This window comes from Ovis canadensis, chromosome 2 (assembly GCF_042477335.2).
Source record: "Ovis canadensis isolate MfBH-ARS-UI-01 breed Bighorn chromosome 2, ARS-UI_OviCan_v2, whole genome shotgun sequence".
NCBI classification, from domain to species: Eukaryota; Metazoa; Chordata; class Mammalia; order Artiodactyla; family Bovidae; genus Ovis; species Ovis canadensis.
Genome location: NC_091246.1, coordinates 18,920,986 through 18,939,572, shown reverse-complemented (window position 1 = coordinate 18,939,572; position 18,587 = coordinate 18,920,986). Strand labels below are relative to the sequence as shown.

The 18,587-nt window shown below is 37.5% G+C and overlaps 1 long non-coding RNA gene across 1 annotated transcript in view; it reads right to left on the bottom strand.

Annotated features, from left to right (window-relative positions):
• Positions 1–18,587, bottom strand: part of LOC138433256 (uncharacterized) — a 152,764-nt gene that overhangs the window by 133,877 nt on the left and 300 nt on the right. The window lies entirely within an intron of this gene.

The following is an 18,587-nucleotide window of genomic DNA, read 5'->3' as shown; positions in this document are numbered from 1 at the left end:
CATAAAAATGGGCCAAGAAACGGTTGTGAGGCAGATGGCAGGATAATAGATGTTTTTGCAGTAAAGCCTTGTGAAATGCAAAGCAAATTGTGGCATACTGTATTTGGCACTTAGAATTTTCTCCTGTGTGCTACTGTATTCCTATATAGTTAAGCAGAGCACAACTATAGCCATTTATACCTTGAAATCACAGAAAATCCACAATGTGCCCGGTTTGGGTTAGGGACAGAGGATATAACAGTGACAGATGTGGACCCCCTTCCTTAGGAAGATGTAGGCTAGTGTGGAATACAAAAAGGAAATCAGAAGAAACAGAACATATGGGTACTTGTGGGTGCCTCACTTGGCTATGTCTGAATAAGAAATTTAGACATTTATACCGATCTTCATCAGTCACATTCTCAAATTTACCTGTATCTCTGGCATCACAGTAAAACCAGGGAATGGAAGCCAGTATAGGGTAAGAAAAAAAGCAAAATCAACATTGTCATTTCCATAAAAATTTGCATAAACCATGCAGTCTAGGAGTTGACCTGTAGCCCCAGACACACTCCTAGAACGTGTATTTTAGGAACTTACAGTGTTACAGGAACACTGCTATGGCCAGTGACAGACAATGTATGAAAAATCACCTTTTATTTAATATGGTCAGCTTTCCTTGATCATGATGTTTGCTCCAGAATTCAAAAAAATTCCAACCAATCCAAAATTAATAATTGTATTTTCCTTTTGGAAACATTGACCCAAATGCCAGCACTGCTGAGCTATAGCCCAGTCTCTTAAGAGCTAGTCAGTTAAATGGATTCTCAATTAAGATTCCCTCTGGGATTTATCACCACAGTCTAGTTAATTACTAAATAAGTTAGCATCCATCTAACACAGAGCCCATACATTAGATGTAGCAAGTTGCTAAATAGTTTACTCTGATTAGAAATCTTAGGAGAGGCCAGAACTGTCTTATAATGGCATGCCTTACTTAATGAATGGCATGTTACTTCAACCTGGAATATCTTTCTCCCTTTCTTCACCTGTCCTCCAAGATTCACCTCAGAATTTATATCCTTCAAAACACCTTGCCAGAAACTCCTCCCTGGCTAGGCTAAATCCTTCCATTACTTATTTCTATCTTTCCATATTACATAGAAATAATCTACCACATGAGAAAAATTGTCACATCCAATTTTTCAAGGTTAAGGTTCTGTATCTCTAGGAAAAATCATAGTCCTCAACTCTTAGTAGGCTTAGCACATATTTATTATACTATTGTATTCCATTGTATTTAGATAATCAATAGGGAACTGCAGTGAAAACTTCCTTGCACCTAAATATCCTTATTCACATAGGAGACATTTTACCATTCACTCAACAAATATTTATGCATCAACTACCATGTGCCAAGCATAAGTTGCTGAGAATTCACAGTGAGTTGGCAGATATGATCCCTGCCCTCTCGGAATTCATAGTGTAAGATGCTAGAGGGCTAGATGCTTCTATATAATATAGGTGTAAGAGTTACCGTATGGTCCTGTTAGCTCTTCTGTTACCTCTCCCATATAGTCTGTCTACGTCTATGTTTATTGAAAACCAGAGAACATCAAAGATCACTTAAAGTGGGATGACAAAATATTCTAGTTATAGTTGTGATTATGTGTTGTTTGCTTCACATAGTAAATAAATGTAAAGAAACTGGGCACAAATTGGAAAATTCTAAAAGGCATGAGTCCTAACTCCTACTTTTACACATTTTTGAACTGAGACCTGGGAATGAGATACAACTTGTCTAAGATCACAAAATGGGTTAGTGATGGAGCCAGAGAATATTCCAGTTCTAATTCTTTGTGATGCTTTTTTATTTTTGGAATGTTGCTTAGGAGCATATTTTCAGCTTGCTTTTGTAAGTGTAACTACTGTGAAAGAGAGTATTTTTCTACCAAGATGAAACATGAATATCTTAAAACTTTGTAATGTTCATTCAATAAATACATGTTGCTGCTGCTGCTGCTAAGTCGCTTCAGTTGTGTCTGACTCTGTGCGACCCCATAGATGGCAGCCCACCAGGCTCCCCCATCCCTAGGATTCTTCAGGCAAGAATACTGGAGTTGGTTGCCATTTCCTTCTCCAATGCATGAAAGAGAAAAGTGAAAGTGAAGTCGCTCAGTCATGCCCGGCTCTAGCGACCCCATGGACTGCAGCCCACCAGGCTCCTCCGTCCATGGGATTTTCCAGGCAAGAGTACTGGAGTGGGGTGCCATTGCCTTCTCCAAAATACATGTTAAGTATTAGCCAATAGTCTATTATATGAGTCCATACATTATACTTCCTGCCCAGGTTGTGCTTAGCATTTCCAAATTTCATGTTTAAATTCATGTACCAGTTATTATAATTAACAGTATTTTAATTCCAAATGCTCTAAAGAATAATTTTTTAAACCCATAAAACTTAAATAATGAATTAATGTTTCAGTTCTACACCTTGAATTAAAATGAGAAAAAAAGAAGAAATTTTGAACAGCCTAGGTTTGAATTGTATGGGTTCACTTATATATGGATTTCTTTTTCCACTAAACATGGACTGGACTACACTACTGCATGATCCACAGTTGACTCAATCTGTGAATGCAGGAATCACACACCAGTGGCCAGCTATGAAGTTATACTCGAATTTTTTACTGCACAGAGTGGGCGTCCACCCCTGTGTTGTTCATGTGTCTACTGTACTATAAAAATGTAAGTTCAGCCTCCAATGATGAACAAGTTAATAAACACAAGAGACAAAACATAAAGCTGAGAAATATCCTGAAACAAAACCTCATCAGTTTACTCTTATATGAAACCTGAAGCTTTAGCTTCAAAGAGAATAACTTTTATCATAACTTTGGCTTCAACCTATTTTATGGCAAGCACTGAGATAAACACCTTATTATACCTCATCTAATCCTCACAATTTATTGCTGTATACTGTCACATAGTTTAGAGATTCATAATGGCTCAAAGAAATTGCCTAACTTGTTAAGCTTACAGCTATCCAGAACCAGGATTCAAACCAGGTTTGCTTGTCTCTGAAGCCTACCTGCTCAATTTCAATCCTTTTATTTCTCATTAGAGAGACTGACATTTTGAAAAGTGGTAATTAAAAAAAAAGTTTTTATTTTATATTGAGGTATTGCTATTTAACAGGACTTTTCAGGCAATGCTAGTGGTAAAGAACCCTCCTGCTAATTAATGCAGGAGTCCTGAGACCAGGTTCGATCCCTGGGTGGGGAAGATCCCCTGGAGGAGGTCAAGGCAACCCACTCCAGTACTCTTGCCTGGAGAATCCCATGGACAGAGGAGCCTGGTGGGCTACAGTCCATGGGGTTGTAGATTCGGACACGACTGAAGCAACTTAGCATGCATGCACACTTAACTGATTAACAATGTTGTGATAGTTTCCAGTGAACTGTGAAGGGACTCAGCCATACATATACATGTATCAAAATGGTATGATTTGAATATGTCAAGTTATCAAAATTATTTGTGTAGAAGAAATACATAGTACCCAAAATAATGAAAATAAAAATTTCACTTGGACAAACACACGCACATACGTGAGCGTTCACATATATAATCTTGAATTCTGATAAACCCAAAATTTCCTGCAATAAGGAAATATTTTACAACAGTAAAATTTATCAGGCAAAATGACTCCTATGTAATTGTATTTTAGGCAGTTATTGAGAATAATAGCTTTATGAAATACAGTGACTTGGTGCTAACAAAATTATAAATCATTTCATCATTTTATTTGGCAGATAGAGAATGTACTCATAATTGGTTGAGAGGTTAGAAATCAATTTATTTAAAATTAGGTAGAACTGATAATTTTCTAGAATGAAAGACAACCTCTTTTAAAGAATGACATTTCTAGATAGACAGTCTATGTTTTGTGATTTTTAAAAGCATGGACTACTATATTTGGCTTTTATGTGAGACAGCAAAGAGACACAGATATAAAGAACAGACTTTTGGACTCTGTGGGAGAAGGCAAGGGTGGGATGATTTGAGAGAATAGCACTGAAACATGTATATTACCATATGTAAAATAGATCACCAGTCCAAGTTCAATGCATGAAACAAGGCACTCAAAGCCGGTGCACTGGGACAACCCCGAGAGATGGGATGGGGAGGGAGGGGGGAGAGGGGTTCGGGATGGGGACATGTACACCCATGGCTGATTCATGTCCATGTATGGCAAACACCACTACAATACTGTAAATTAATTAGCCTCCAATTAAAATAAATTAATTTTTTTAAAAAGGTGGGGTAGAAAAATGTATAATATCCAGAGAAGAAGCAGAAATTATCCCAATAGAAAACCTTAACAACATCAGGAACTTCCAGAGGAGGACATCACTGACATGATCTTCCCCTCAGAGCTCTAACGCTGTGATTTGCAAATCACAGCCCTAGACCAGCATTGGTAGAAGCTGGTGCAGTTTACTGAAACTAGTCTGGGCAATGATGAGTGACATGAGCATGTACAAAGAAAAGTGGCCAAGTAAAATTATTTCTTTTTCAATCTATGTCATCTATACACTGCTTAAAACTCTCCTATAAATAGTTAGGAATAAACTTTTCCTTAAAAATATTAAAAATTGAGTTTTCATATGATCCAGCAATCCTACTCCTGGGCATATATCCAGAAAAGAGGGAAACTATTTCAAAAAGACACATGCACTCCAATGTTCATCAGTCTGTTCAGTCGCTCAGTTGTGTCCGACTCTTTGCAACCCCATGAACTGCAGCACGCCAGCCCTCCCAATGTTCACAGCAGCACAATTTATAATAGCCAAGATATGGAAGTTGCCTGAATGTTCACTGATAGATGAATGGATAAAGAATGGTAAATATACATAATGGAATATACTCAGCCATAAAAAAGAATGAAATGATGCCATTCACAGCAATATGGACAGACTTAAAGATTATCATACTAAGCGAAGTAAGTCAGAGAAAAATCAATATTTTAGGATATCATTTATATGAGGAATATAAAAAAAGTGATACAAATGAATTTACAAAGCAGCAGTAGCTCACAGACATAGAAAACAAACTATGGTTACCAAATGAAAAGGGGGAAGGATAAATTAGGATTTGGGGATTAACATATACACACAGCTATATAGAAAATAAATCAACAACAAAGACCTACTGTATAGCACAGGAAACTGTATTCAATATTTTGTAATAACCTATAATGGAAATTAACCTGAAAAAGCATATATATATATATATATATATATATATATATATGAATCACTTTGCTGTATACCAGAGCCTAACACAACATTGTAAATCAACTATACCTCTGTAAAAAAAAAAAAAAAATGGTAGGATCAGGATATTAAAACAGTGTGTAAACACAGATATTTACTCACACCAGCTTGGATGTTCCAAAAACTATTTTTATCTGTTTTCCATAACTTAACTCATCTTTAACTATAGCCACTATTAATCCTGGTAATTTTAGGACCAGAGTATAAGATCCAGAAGGAGGCAAGAATCTCACCAACAAAAAACCTTAGAACCATGAAGCATTTCTGCAGTTGAGGTTTAAACAATCTCTTTTCTTGGTAAAGAGGGTAAATATTAAGTCAGTCCAAAGCACCAACTGTCTACTGTGATTGCTCCCACTTCTGTACAGGAGGTGAGGAGGAGGCACGACTACCCGTGTTGTTATGGAGGTGTCTGTTTCTGTTGTGTCTGGGCGTCCAGTTGTTTTGGTTTATCCTCTTTATCTCTGGCACTGGCTTGCTTTTTTTTTTAACTATCATTTGAAGATAATGAAACTGGCAATTCCTGGTATACTGACCTATGCTAATATCATTGCCCAGACCTGCCTTTGCTTTGCTTTATAGGGTCTACATAGCTGCAACTGATCATCTCAGCCAGAGAATTCCAGATCCATCTTCTTCTCAGCTTTTCTGTACCTCCCTCATGATGCTTGGATTTTCCTCTTGGATATTCTAACTCCTCTTATAATCTATGAGCACTTTATAATGCTAACTCAGTCCATGAATCTAAACAACTCTCTGACCTCACTGTCTATTACTATCTTATAGTATTGGATGAGTTGCAATATGGGATGAAGGGCTTTTCTGAAAGGTCGACAATCCCTTTCCCAGCATATGTCTCAGGGAAGCTGATCCCTTTCCCCAACCACTCCATAACCATCCTACCTGGGCCAAGGTCTTGTGTAGTAAGGAGCTGAATTACTTAATGTTTCTCCACTTCCTTTTATCATAAACATAAATTTTTAAAATGTTACATCATAATAAAGATCATAAGACTATAACTACCAGATTTTATTAGCAATCACTTTTATACCTCCTCCTTATAATTTGCACATGCTATATTGGTATTTCTTGTATATGAAATAGACAAGAAAAACAAATATAGCATCAGTTCCAAATAACTGATGCTTTTGAACTGTGATGTTGGAGAAGACTCTTGAGAGTCCCTTGGACTGCAAGGAGATCAAACTAGTCCCTCCTACAGGAAATCAGTCCTGAATATTCATTGGGAGGACTGATGCTAAAGCTCCAATACTTTGGCCACCTGATACTAAGAGCCGACTTATTAGAAAAGACCCTGATACTGGGAAAGATTGAAGACAGGAGAAGGGGGTGACAGAGGATGAGATGGTTGGATGGCATCACTGATTCAATGAATGAGTTTGAGCAAGCTCTGGGAGATGGTGAAGGACAGGGAGGCCTGTTATGCTGCAGTCCATGGGGTTGCAAACAGTCGGACATGACTGAGTGACTGAAAAACAGCAATAATAGATAGTATACAAACTATTTTATATCAAATATTACATTTAAAATAATATTTATACTTCACAAAATATACATGATATCTTAAAATCCACTTATAAGAGGGACATTATAAGGAAAAAAAAACTAGAGAATAAAGGTCAAAAAGTATTCAGGGAGAGTGAATAAAAATTTTCAGTATTATAAAATGAGAAAATTTTATGCTATCCCACTCTGTTTAATAAGCTATATTGATGGAATTTTACCTATACTGTCTTAGCATGAGAAAACATCCCACCTACCAATATGTTATTTTTTCCCTCTGTTGGCCATATTGTGATTTTTATTAGGTTGCACCTGTATGACATATTCAGGATAAATCTGAGAATAAAAGACAAAAGAATTTAACATGGCTATTTATGGAACATAATCAAGAGCTTGCTGAAATTAAAAAGATAAACAGTATATTCATAACATCTAGAATAGCTACATATTTCATGTACCAACAACTGTCTCTCACAAATCAGTTTACGTGTGAAGGGTAGCTGCAAAGCTAAATTATAAAGCTAAACAGAACTCCAAACGCCCCATTGATCACCAAATTAACACCAGATTCAATTTCCCCCAAAAGTTGTAATTCATTTTAATGCATTTAATTTCTGTCTTTTATCCATTATCAATTACTTCTAGTAAACCTGCCTTCACAGATGAGGAAGGCTGTGCCTTAATTCTACTAAGTAGCAGCAGAAAAGCACACACAGTATATGCGTCTACACACTAAAGCAGAGATTTTGATTGTGATTGTGATTGTGAGACAAATCCAGAATCACTACAAAACAGAGCAAATTAAAGCTCATGGGCTTCCCTGGTAACTCAGCTGGTAAAGAATCTGCCTGCAATGCAGGAGACCCTCGTTCGATTCCTGGGTTGGGAAGTGCCCCTGCAGAAGTGATAGACTACCCACTCCAGTATTCTTGGGCTTCCCTGGTGGCTCAGTTGATAAAGAATCCACTTGCAATGCAGGAGACCTGTGTCCGATCCCTGGGTTGGGAAGATCCCCTGGAGGAGGGCATGGCAACCCATTCCAGTATTCTTGCCTGGAGAATCCCCATGGACAAAGGAGTCTGGTGGGTTACAGTTCATGGGGTTACAGAGTCGGACACAACTGAGTGACTAAGCATAGCACAACAAAGCTCCTCATAACTGAGTAGACATAGTTTTTCATTCTTCTATGACCTTGGAAAATATCTGCAAAGTGTGTACATTATCTTGCAAAGGGGAACAATATCATCTATGGGTTGAGGAAGAAGAGGACAGATGTCATGAGATACTGGTCTGGCTATATCAGCAGTTAGCTTTTGGATACAACCTAGATGCAGCTTATTTTGATAAATAGCATGGTAAGGATGTGAACTAAATACTATTATGAACATCTGTTTCTTCAAGGGTATTCTAAAATGCCACCTTTGAGAAATGAGTGTTAGGTTGCAGTGTTTGAAAAGCAGATACTTTTTAAAAAAATGTATACTTTGAGCAAATACAGCAGTTCAGGCAAGACAGTGGACTCAGCTAATATGAAATACCTTGCTACCAAAACTTAGAAATAAAGTGGATAAAATATAATTTTAAAAGAGATGAATAGCTGAGCTCAAAAGGAAAAAAATGGGGGTGGGGTGGGGAAGTCCTTAATTGCTAGAAAAGAAGAGGAATTGAAAATGTATTAAATGCATGAGCTGAAATGGTAGTTTTCCTGGGCACAAGGCCTGCTTATTAATGCCTCTGTGGGGTCAGGAGCGGCTTTGGGTCTAGCCAGGCAAGTAGTTGAAATTTCATTCTAATATGATTTAAAAGCCAGGTGATATAGGATTTTAGAGAAAGGTTTGTTAATTCCAAAGGATACTATATATATCCAGTGACTTTTGTGTACAAAGAATTCAGAGAGGAAATGACATGAAACTGACCTTTGTCAGATTAAACAAGACATCTATAAGAAAATAAAGAGAACAAGACATTCCTAGGAAAGGAAAATTCTACTATACACAAAGAAACATCAATCAATTGCCCAAAGGGAAACTAAAGACAGAGAATCTCTAAGGCACCGATGGTTCTGACATTCTGGGGAAGTATGCCATAATACTGAAATTATGAGTCTATGAAAACTGTGAGGCTTCTGCCACTTTTTCTACTCCACCAAATTAAACAATTAAACACTTCCTTATCATTTCAAACAAATAGAACATTTCCATGCAGAGGATTAATTTTTTTTTTTTTTTGCTTTCCCAAAGTGCTTTTGCTTGTGTTTTCTTTGTGCCATAGTGAACTTCTGTTATGCAGATGACACCAGCCTTATGGCAGAAAGTGAAGAAGAACTAAAGAGCCTCTTGATGAAAGTGAAAGAGGAGAGTTAAAAGGTTGGCTTAAAGCTCAACATTCAGAAAACAAAGATCATGGCATCTGGTCCCATCACTTCATGGCAAATAGATGGAGAAAAGGTGGAAACAGTGGCAGACTTTATTTTTGTGGGGCTCCAAAATCACTGCAGATGGTTACTGTAGCCATGGAATAACAAGATGCTTACTCCTTGGAAGAAAAGTTATGACCAACCTAGACAGCATATTCAAAAGCAGAGACATTACTTTGCCAACAAAGGTCCCTCTAGTCAAAGCTATGGTTTTTCCAGTCATGTATGGATGTGAGAGTTGGACTATAATGAAAGCTGAGTGCCAAAGAATTGATGCTTTTGAACTGTGGTGTTGGATAAGACTCTTGAGAATCCCTTGGACTGCAAGGAGATCAAACTAGTCCATCTTAAAGGAAATCAGTCCTGAATATTCATTGGAAGGACTGATGTTAAAGCTGAAACTCCAATACTTTGGCTACCTGATGCGAAGAACTGACTCATTTGAAAGCACCCTGATGCTGGGAAAGATTGAAAGTGAGAGGAGAAGGGGAAGACAGAGGATGAGATGGTTGGATGGCATCACCGACTCAATGGACATGAGTTTGGGTAAACTCCAGGAGTTGGTGAGGGACAGGGAGGCCTGGTGTGTTACAGTCCATGGGGCCTTAAAGAGTTGGACACAACTGAGCGACTGATAGTTAACTTCACATCTAACACAACTTTTCATCCTCATGTGAGCCCTGTGATGAAATACCTTATCCAATCTTAAAACTCTAGCTCTGCTCACAGTGATCTGGTATTATTTTCAGCTCTCTGCTGATATCTGATGGATATTTCAGTTTTATTTTTTATTTATTTATTTATTTATTTATTTGATATTTCAGTTTTAGGACATAACTATTTCTTCCTGATACCTGATGAAATGTTATTGATGTCTTATTAAGGACAAAATAATAGTCTTATCTCTATTAGCTACATCAGCTGAGACATGTCCCCCATGAATAGTTTGACCTTCAGTTCAGTTCAGTCGCTCAGTCATGTCTGACTCTTTGCAACCCCATGAATCACAGCATGCCAGGCCTCCCTGTCCATCACCAACTCCCAGAGTTCACTCAGACTCACGTCCATCGAGTCAGTGATGCCATCCAGCCATCTCATCCTCTGCCATCCCCTTCTCCTCCTGCCCTCAATCCCTCCCAGCATCAAAGTCTTTTCCAATGAGTCAACTCTTCACATGAGGTGGCCAAAGTACTAGAGTTTCAGCTTTAGCATCAATCCTTCCAAAGAAATCCCAGGGCTGATCTCCTTCAGAATAGACTGGTTGGATCTCCTTGCAGTCCAAGGGACCTTACAAGAAAGCAAAACAAACATCTATTCAAAATCTCCTCAAAGCCATGTGTCATCATCAAACTCTGCATCTGGAGGGAACATTATGCAGAAGAAATGTAATGGATTAGTGTTTCGGCCAAGTGTAAATAAATACTACTAGCCTGAAGTCATTAAAAATATTAATAATTCAAACTTGTTATTCTTATCCCAATCTTCACTTTCAAGACCTCCAAACATAACAATCACAATTACACTTTAACAAATGTGTCCAGGTATTCAGGAAAAGAAGCCTATTTTTTCATCAACAGACTGTCTATTACAAGTTGAAATTGACATCCACTATGGTATTTTTCTCCTATTCTAGTTTCAGTTACTTCTTCTACTTCACTGATCACATTTCTTTCTAATAGGAATAATAACTAATATATGTTGAGAACCGTCAAGTAAATGTTGTTGTTGTTTAGTTCCTAAGTTGTGCCTGACTCTTTTGTAACCCCATGGATTCTAGCCTGCCAGGCTCCTCTGTCCATGGGATTTCCCAGTCAAGAATAGTGGAGTGAGTTGCAGTTCCCTTCTCCAGGGAATCTTCCCGACCCAGGGATTGAACCCACGTCTCCTGCACTGCAGGCAGATTCTTTACTACTGAGCCATCTGCAAGGCCAAATAAATATTCATATTCTATTTTCAGGTGAAATACTTAAGTTTCATGGCCACAGCCACTGATTCATTAAGGAAAATATTGAGTTTTGAAAGGCTTTCTCACTTCAAATAGCACTACAAAACACAAATTTTGGAAGTCATAACAATGTAAACATTAATTGCTGTTTCACCATTACCTTATGCAGAAATAGAGAAAAAAAGAGAAATAAAATTATAGTGTATATAAAGTACACAATATGATAATTTAATGTACTATACTTTACGAAAGGAGTTTCTCCATCAAGTTAATTAATACATCCATCCTCTCATATATTTACTTGTTTTTGTTACTACTGTCTTAGCAAATTCCAATTATATAATATAGTATTAGTAATTATAGTCACCATCTTATACCTTAGATCCTCAGAAGTTATTCATATAATAACTATAATTTGTATACTTCTACCAGTCTTTCCGTATTTCCTCTACTTCCATTCCACTCTGTTTCTATGACTTTGACTTTTTCCTTTGCGATTCTACATATAAGTGATACTATCCCTGGTAGCTCAGCTGGTAAAGAATCTGCCTGCAGTGCAGGAGACTGCAGTTTGAATCCTGGGTTGGAAAGGCCTCCTGGAGAAGGGATAGGCTACCCATTCCAGTATTCTTGGGCTTCTCTGGTGGCTCAGTTGGTAAAGAATATGTCTGCAATGTGGGAGAACTGGGTTCGATCCCAAGGTTGGGAAGATCCCCTGGAGAAGGGAAAGGCTACCCACTCCAGTATTCTGGCCTGGAGAATTTCATGGACAGAGGAACCTGGCAGGCTATAGCCCATTGGATTGCAAAGAGCTGGACATGACTGAGCAATTTTTGCTTTTTTTCATGCAATATTAGTCTTTCTCTGCCTGCCTTATTTCACTTAGCATAATGCCCTCCAGTTTCATTAATGTTGTCACAAATGACAGGATTTCTGTCTTTCGTGTTTTCTTCATCTATTCATTGACTGAGGACCACTCAAGCGGTTTTCATATCTAGTGCTAAGTCGCTTGAGTTGTGTCTGACTCTTTGCGACCCCACGGACTCTGTCCGTGGCATTCTCCAGACAAGAATACTAGAGTGGGTAGCCATTCCCTTCTCCAGTTCATCTTCCAGATCCAGGGATCAAACCAGTTTCTCTTACATCTCCTGCATTGACAAGCGGGTTCTTTACCACTAGCGCCGCTCCTGTGACTAATGCTGCAGTGAACGTGAATGTACATATCTCTTTGATAGCTTGTTTTCATTTCTACTGGGTGTATACCCAGAAGTAGAATTTCATATGATAGTTCTATTTTTAATTTTTTGAGGACTCTCCATACTGTTTTCCATAGTGACTGCACTAATTTACAGTCTCATCAACAGTGTACAAGGGTTTCCTTTTATCTACATCCTCACCATTTGTTCTGTTTTTTAGATAAACATACTAATAGGTATGATATCTCATTGTGGTTTTGATTTATATCTCCTTGATGATTAGCGATGTTGAGTACCTTTTCATGTATCTATTTATTTAGACATTCATATGTCTATTTAGGTCTTTTGTCCATTTAAAATTTGGGTCATTTTGCTTTTTGCTATTGAGTTATATGAGTTTGCTGTATGTTTTAGATATTAAGCCCCTTTCAAATATATGGTCTGCAAACATTTTCTCCCACTCTATAAACTGCCTTTCTATTTTGCTGATGGTTTCCTTTGCTGTGCAGAATATTTCAGCTTGATATAGTGCCACTTTTTAAATTTTGCCTTTGTTGCCTTTGCTTTCAGTATAAAGTCCAAGACCAATGTCAAGGAATTTGCCCCATATGTTTCCTTCTAGGAGTTTTATAGTTTCAGCTGTTGTGTCTAAATCATTAATCTATTTAATCCAGTTGATCTGATTTTTGTGTACAGTGTAAGACAGGGGTCCAGTTTCATTCTTTAGCATATGAGTATCCAGTTTTCCCAAAACTGTTTATTGAAGAGACTATTCTTCCCCTTTGTAGAACCCTTGGCTCTCTAGTCAAATATTAGTTGAACTTATGTACATTGCTTCATCTGTGGAATCTCTATTCTGCCCCAGTTGTCTATATGTCTGTCTTTATGCAAGTACTTTGTTGTTTGATTACTATAACTTTGTAGTATGTTTTGAAATTAAGTAGTGTGATGCCTCAAGGTAATAGTTAATAGAAGTTTGAGCAACCTTATCATACAAAAATAGAAACAGTAAACCTCTATCAAGTGTTTTCTATGTGCCAGCCACTATATAAAGCTCTATTTACATGTGCCATGCCTTTTCACCTTTTCAAGAACTCTGGGATATAGAATAAATTTTATTCCTGTTTTAGAAATGAATAAACTTCACTTCAGCTAAAAAATTGTAGGAGGTAAATTCAAATCCAATTCTGTCTGATAACCAGAGTTTATGCTTTTAACCACTTTAATTAATATAAAATCATAGCAGGTTTAGCACTAAGCATGATTTGAAAGTGTAATTTCTGTCCAGCATTAATTTTCATTCTCTCTTCTCTAGATTATTTATAAAGCCTTATTCTAATTGGCTATATTTAGATCATTTTGTGATCCATTTTCCAGTTTATACTCTATGCTAATTTATGGCATCCAGCACAGGGGCTGGTTTATATAAGTCTCAAAATAGAGTTAATTAATTCAGACTGAGAACCTTTTCTAATTATTATTCCAGTTTTTTATGCATCCTTGGAGATGATAAAAAGAATTGTTTATTCAGCACCTACCATATGGTGGTGCTATGTTAGCTAAGATAACTAACATAACATGGATTTTCCTGGTGGCTCAGATGGTAAAAAATCTGCCTTCAGTGTTGGAGACCTGAGTTCAATGGCTGGGTTGGGACGATCCCCTGGAGGAGGGCATGGCAACTCAATCCAGTATTCTTACCTGGAGCATCCCCATGGACAGAGGAGCCTAGTGTGCTACAGTCCATGGGGTCACAAAGGGTTGGACACAACTGAGCGACTAAGCACAGCACAATCCAATATAACATATCTTCATAAAGATATGAAGAGAATATATAACCACTGCCCTCAAAGTTTCATTCTATAACTGCTTGTCCATTGTGATAGCCAGTAGTCACATGTGGCTACTGAACACTTGGAAAGCATCTAGTCCAAACTGAGACGTGATGTAAGTATAAAATACATCCTGAATTTCAAATATTTAGTCTGGAAAAATGTAAAACATCTTAATATTTTATTATATTAATTACAAACTTAAAATATTTAATTAATATTAATCGATTAAATAAAACTATTATCAAGGTTGGGGTTCCCCAGTGGATCAGCAATACAGAGTCCACCCACAATGCAGGAGATGCAGGTTTAATCCTTTGGTCAGTTGGAAAGGTCCCCTGGAGAAGGAAAAGGCAACCCAATCCAGGATTCTTGCCTGGGAAATCCCATGGACAGAGGAACCTGGTGGCCTACAGTTCATAGGGTCACAAAAGGGTCAGACACGACTTACTGACTAAAAACAACAACATTTTTTATCATTAAAATTAATTGTACTTGTTTCCTGTTTGCTTTTTTTGATAAGACTAACAGAAACTGTAAAATTTCATAAATCACTTGCATTATGTTTCTGTGACACACTCCTATTCTAGAGGACAGGAAGAGCATGCTAATGGGCAATTGCAGTAAAGTTTTAAATTTCTGTGATGCAGGTATGCAAGGGTTATATGGAACTACAAAAAAGTGTTTCCAAATCAGAAAAGAGAATTAATTAATACTCCCCATAGAAGGTGACATTTACTTGCTTATCTTCTTGCTTTCTTTCTAGTTTACATTTGTCCCTAATTCATTTATACCAATGTTAATGGAGGCTGTGATTTCTTTGTACAGTATGAAACATTTGGAGTGCTCATGACTGCATTCACTAGCCACAATAGCAGGGCTTTTGATAAACCTCAGGGCTTTTGATAAACTTCATGGTCTTAGTGGGGAGAAACAAAGTCTAGATGAAGAACATCTTGAAATGTACTCCTGAATTATTTAGCCTTCTCTATAATTTTTGACCACTTCTTGTATCTCATTATCAAATGTTTCCCATCATTTTTTTTCAAAAATCTTTCTATTTAAGTATAAATATATACATAAAATTGAACAAATCATGAGACTACAGTTGATAAATTCTCACAAAGGAAAGGTACTCTTATACCAGCACTCAGATCAAGAAACAGAAAGCACCCGGTGTCTTAGAACCTTCCATGTCCCTTCCCCACCCCCCCCACCCCGCCCCCCCGGTCCCTGCACCACCCAAAGTCAACAGCCATGTTGACAATACCAGGGATTCGTTTTGCCTGTTTTAAGCTCTGTATCTATGAAATCATGCAATATGTATAACACCCTTGTGTTGACAGTGTTCCAGCATTAGTTACATCCCACTTCTGTCTAAAAAAAAGTGAACAATGAGTGAATAATCACCACATGTGTAAAAGAGAATAATATGAAAAAGAAAGAACGAGCAAACAAAGATCCTAAAAAAAGGGTGGGGGGGAAATCACGGGAAAAAATAACAAAAAAAGATTTACCTGTTTATTAGTTTCAACCAATATACATCTGGGGATACAGATAAATACATATAAGACTAAAATAATTGAAACTCTAAATATTTCATACAGAGATATTTGTGAGAAATTATAAAACAAGAAAAATAGTATAAAATTGGGATAGTCATAGAAAAGAAAAGCTTCTAAAAGACTGAAGCAAAATTACAGAAATGAGAAATTTAATAGGGAAACTAGAAAACACATTTAAGAAAATATCCCAGCATGAAACAAAAAGATAAAGTGATAGTTTATATTAGTTTGAAGGATCTAGTATCCCACTAGTAGGATTCCTACAAGAAGAGAACAGGAAAAACTGAGATGAGGAAGTGGCTGGAGCTATATTCCACAGTTGCCAAGACTTGGTAAACTTGGAAGGAAGAGCCATGGGGATAGGGTAGAAGTATAAGTAACACTATTTCAAGCCTTCCAGTCCTCTAAGGTGAGATAAGGTTGGTAACTTTCCAAGAGCCAGCAGAGATCACAGAAAGTCTGGCTATCTGTTCTGCATGTTTCAAATGGACTGCTGCCCTGGGTGTGATGTGAGAGCAACACTTGTCCATGCTATACGGCAAATCATAGGCATCCTTTACGATGTGAGATCTCATTTCAGCTCTGGGTACAAGCTGGAAGTGACTCTTCCTGCTAAAAGTGTTTAAAACCATCCTCTTATCACAACAATGTACTACAAAACGGGCTGCTACACCACGAAAGACCAGTGGTGAGGGCAAGGGCTGATGGTTTCTACAGAACATCCTGGAGGAAAGGCATTCTTTTTCAGACTCAGATAAGTGGTCAGAATGAAGCAACAACAAACCAAATAAAAAAACACTATTCTAAACAAACACATACGAAAAACACTAAGAACTCATTTGGCTTCCCAAGTGGTGCAGTGGTAAAGAATCTGCCTGCCAATGCAGGAGATACAAGAGATGCAAGTTCGATCCCTGGCTCAGGAATATACCCTGGAGGAAGAAATGGCTACCCACTCCAGTATTCTTGCTTGAGAAATCCTATGAACAGAGGAGCCTGGTGGGCTACAATCTGTGGGGCTGCAAAGAGTTAGATACCACTGAGCAACTAAGCACACACACAGAAACAATGCAAATGATATTGGAGGAAATAAATTACTCATAACTCGGAGAAGGCAATGGCACCCCACTCCAGTACTCTTGCCTGGAAAATCCCATGGACGGAGGAGCCTGGTGGGCTGCAGTCCATGGGGTCACAAAGAGTTGGACACGACTGAGCAACTTCACTTTCACTTTTCATTTTCATGCATTGGGGAAGGAAATGGCAACCCACTCCAGCGTTCTTGCCTGGAGAATCTCAGGGACGGGGGAGCCTGGTGGGTTGCCGTCTATGGGGTCACACAGAGTCAGACACGATTGAAGTGACTTAGCAGCAGCATATAATGTATTAACACACTATACAAAACAAATAATGAGTGAAAGAGCTTCCTTTATTTTGCATTCATATCAACTACATTGACAATTGTTATTTTAGACCAGTTTATGTTTTACTTTTATGTTGGAGTTTGGATTATATCTTCTTTTGAACAATGTTTGTATTATTCTTCTTGCAGTTAGAATACGTAAAAATGAGGACTTTTAAATAACTTTAAAAGTTTAGCCTGGCTTTCCTGTTTTGGTAATTTGCAATAGAGAACGAACAGTGTTCACTGTATCTAATAACTGTACAGTTGGTTCAGAAGATCTCTCTGCTTGACTACCTATCAACTTTTTAGAGTTAACCCTAAATTTAAATTTCCTTCTATCTGCATCTATCACAAGATTCATTTTTGGAAAATTAAATAACTGGAGAAGATAAATATAAAAATCATTTTATTAATGGCCAAAATTATTAAATAATATGAATCTTGCTTGAAATATTTTTTTTAAAAAATCCAAATACTCTCTGTATGCTGTAATCCAGTAATGGCATTCTTAAGAAATCTCACATTACTTAAAAGATCACATGAAGAAAGCAATTGTTTCAGTGAAAAAAGGTTAGGACTAGAGGATTTCAAGGTCACAACTCCCAGTAGTTGCAAAGTAACACAGATAAGCAATGCAAATATTACTTCCTAATTTTTCAATGCTATAGCTGATTCATGTTAGGAAAACTTGCAGGAGAAGTGTCTATATTTAAAGAAGCATCTAGGCACTCTTCCTCCTCATTTCTTGGGCTCCATTCCTTTGACAGACAGCTAAGGAGGCCTGATCTGTCCTGCCCTTTACAAAGAACAAAATATACTCAATATGCTGGCAGCATTCTAGGTATTAAACGCATATAAAACATTTCACTTTCTTGTCTCTATGAACTGAAACAGAACTAATAATGATAATAAAACAGTGGACAGTAAGAAGAAAAATAGTAAGAACAGTGGAGCTCTTGGCTTGAACTTTATTTCAGTCCATATTAGAATCTGTTTGTCTAGTTTTGTTTGATAGACTGATAGAGCCAGTCCACCAAGAGTCTATTTGCTTGGGGAAGAATTAGCTACTAGGGGACTGGTTTCCATTAGAATGAATAACATTTATCATATTCATGTGATGTAATATGATTCCAGTAAAAATAAATGAAAATGACAAATATCAATATAGATAAATGTTAAAAATACAAAGTTGAACATTAATTTGTGTTCCTGGACCTAATTCTCCACACACCACCAAGCAGTGCTGGCGAACCAGCTGGGTGGCCTACAATCTTAATTCAATTCTGACAGCCTCTATCTGCAGTTAGCATCAGATTCCACAGGTTGAAGGCTCAGTCCCACAAGATTGCCCTCTGCTTCAGATGCCAGATTATTACTTGTACTTCTGACT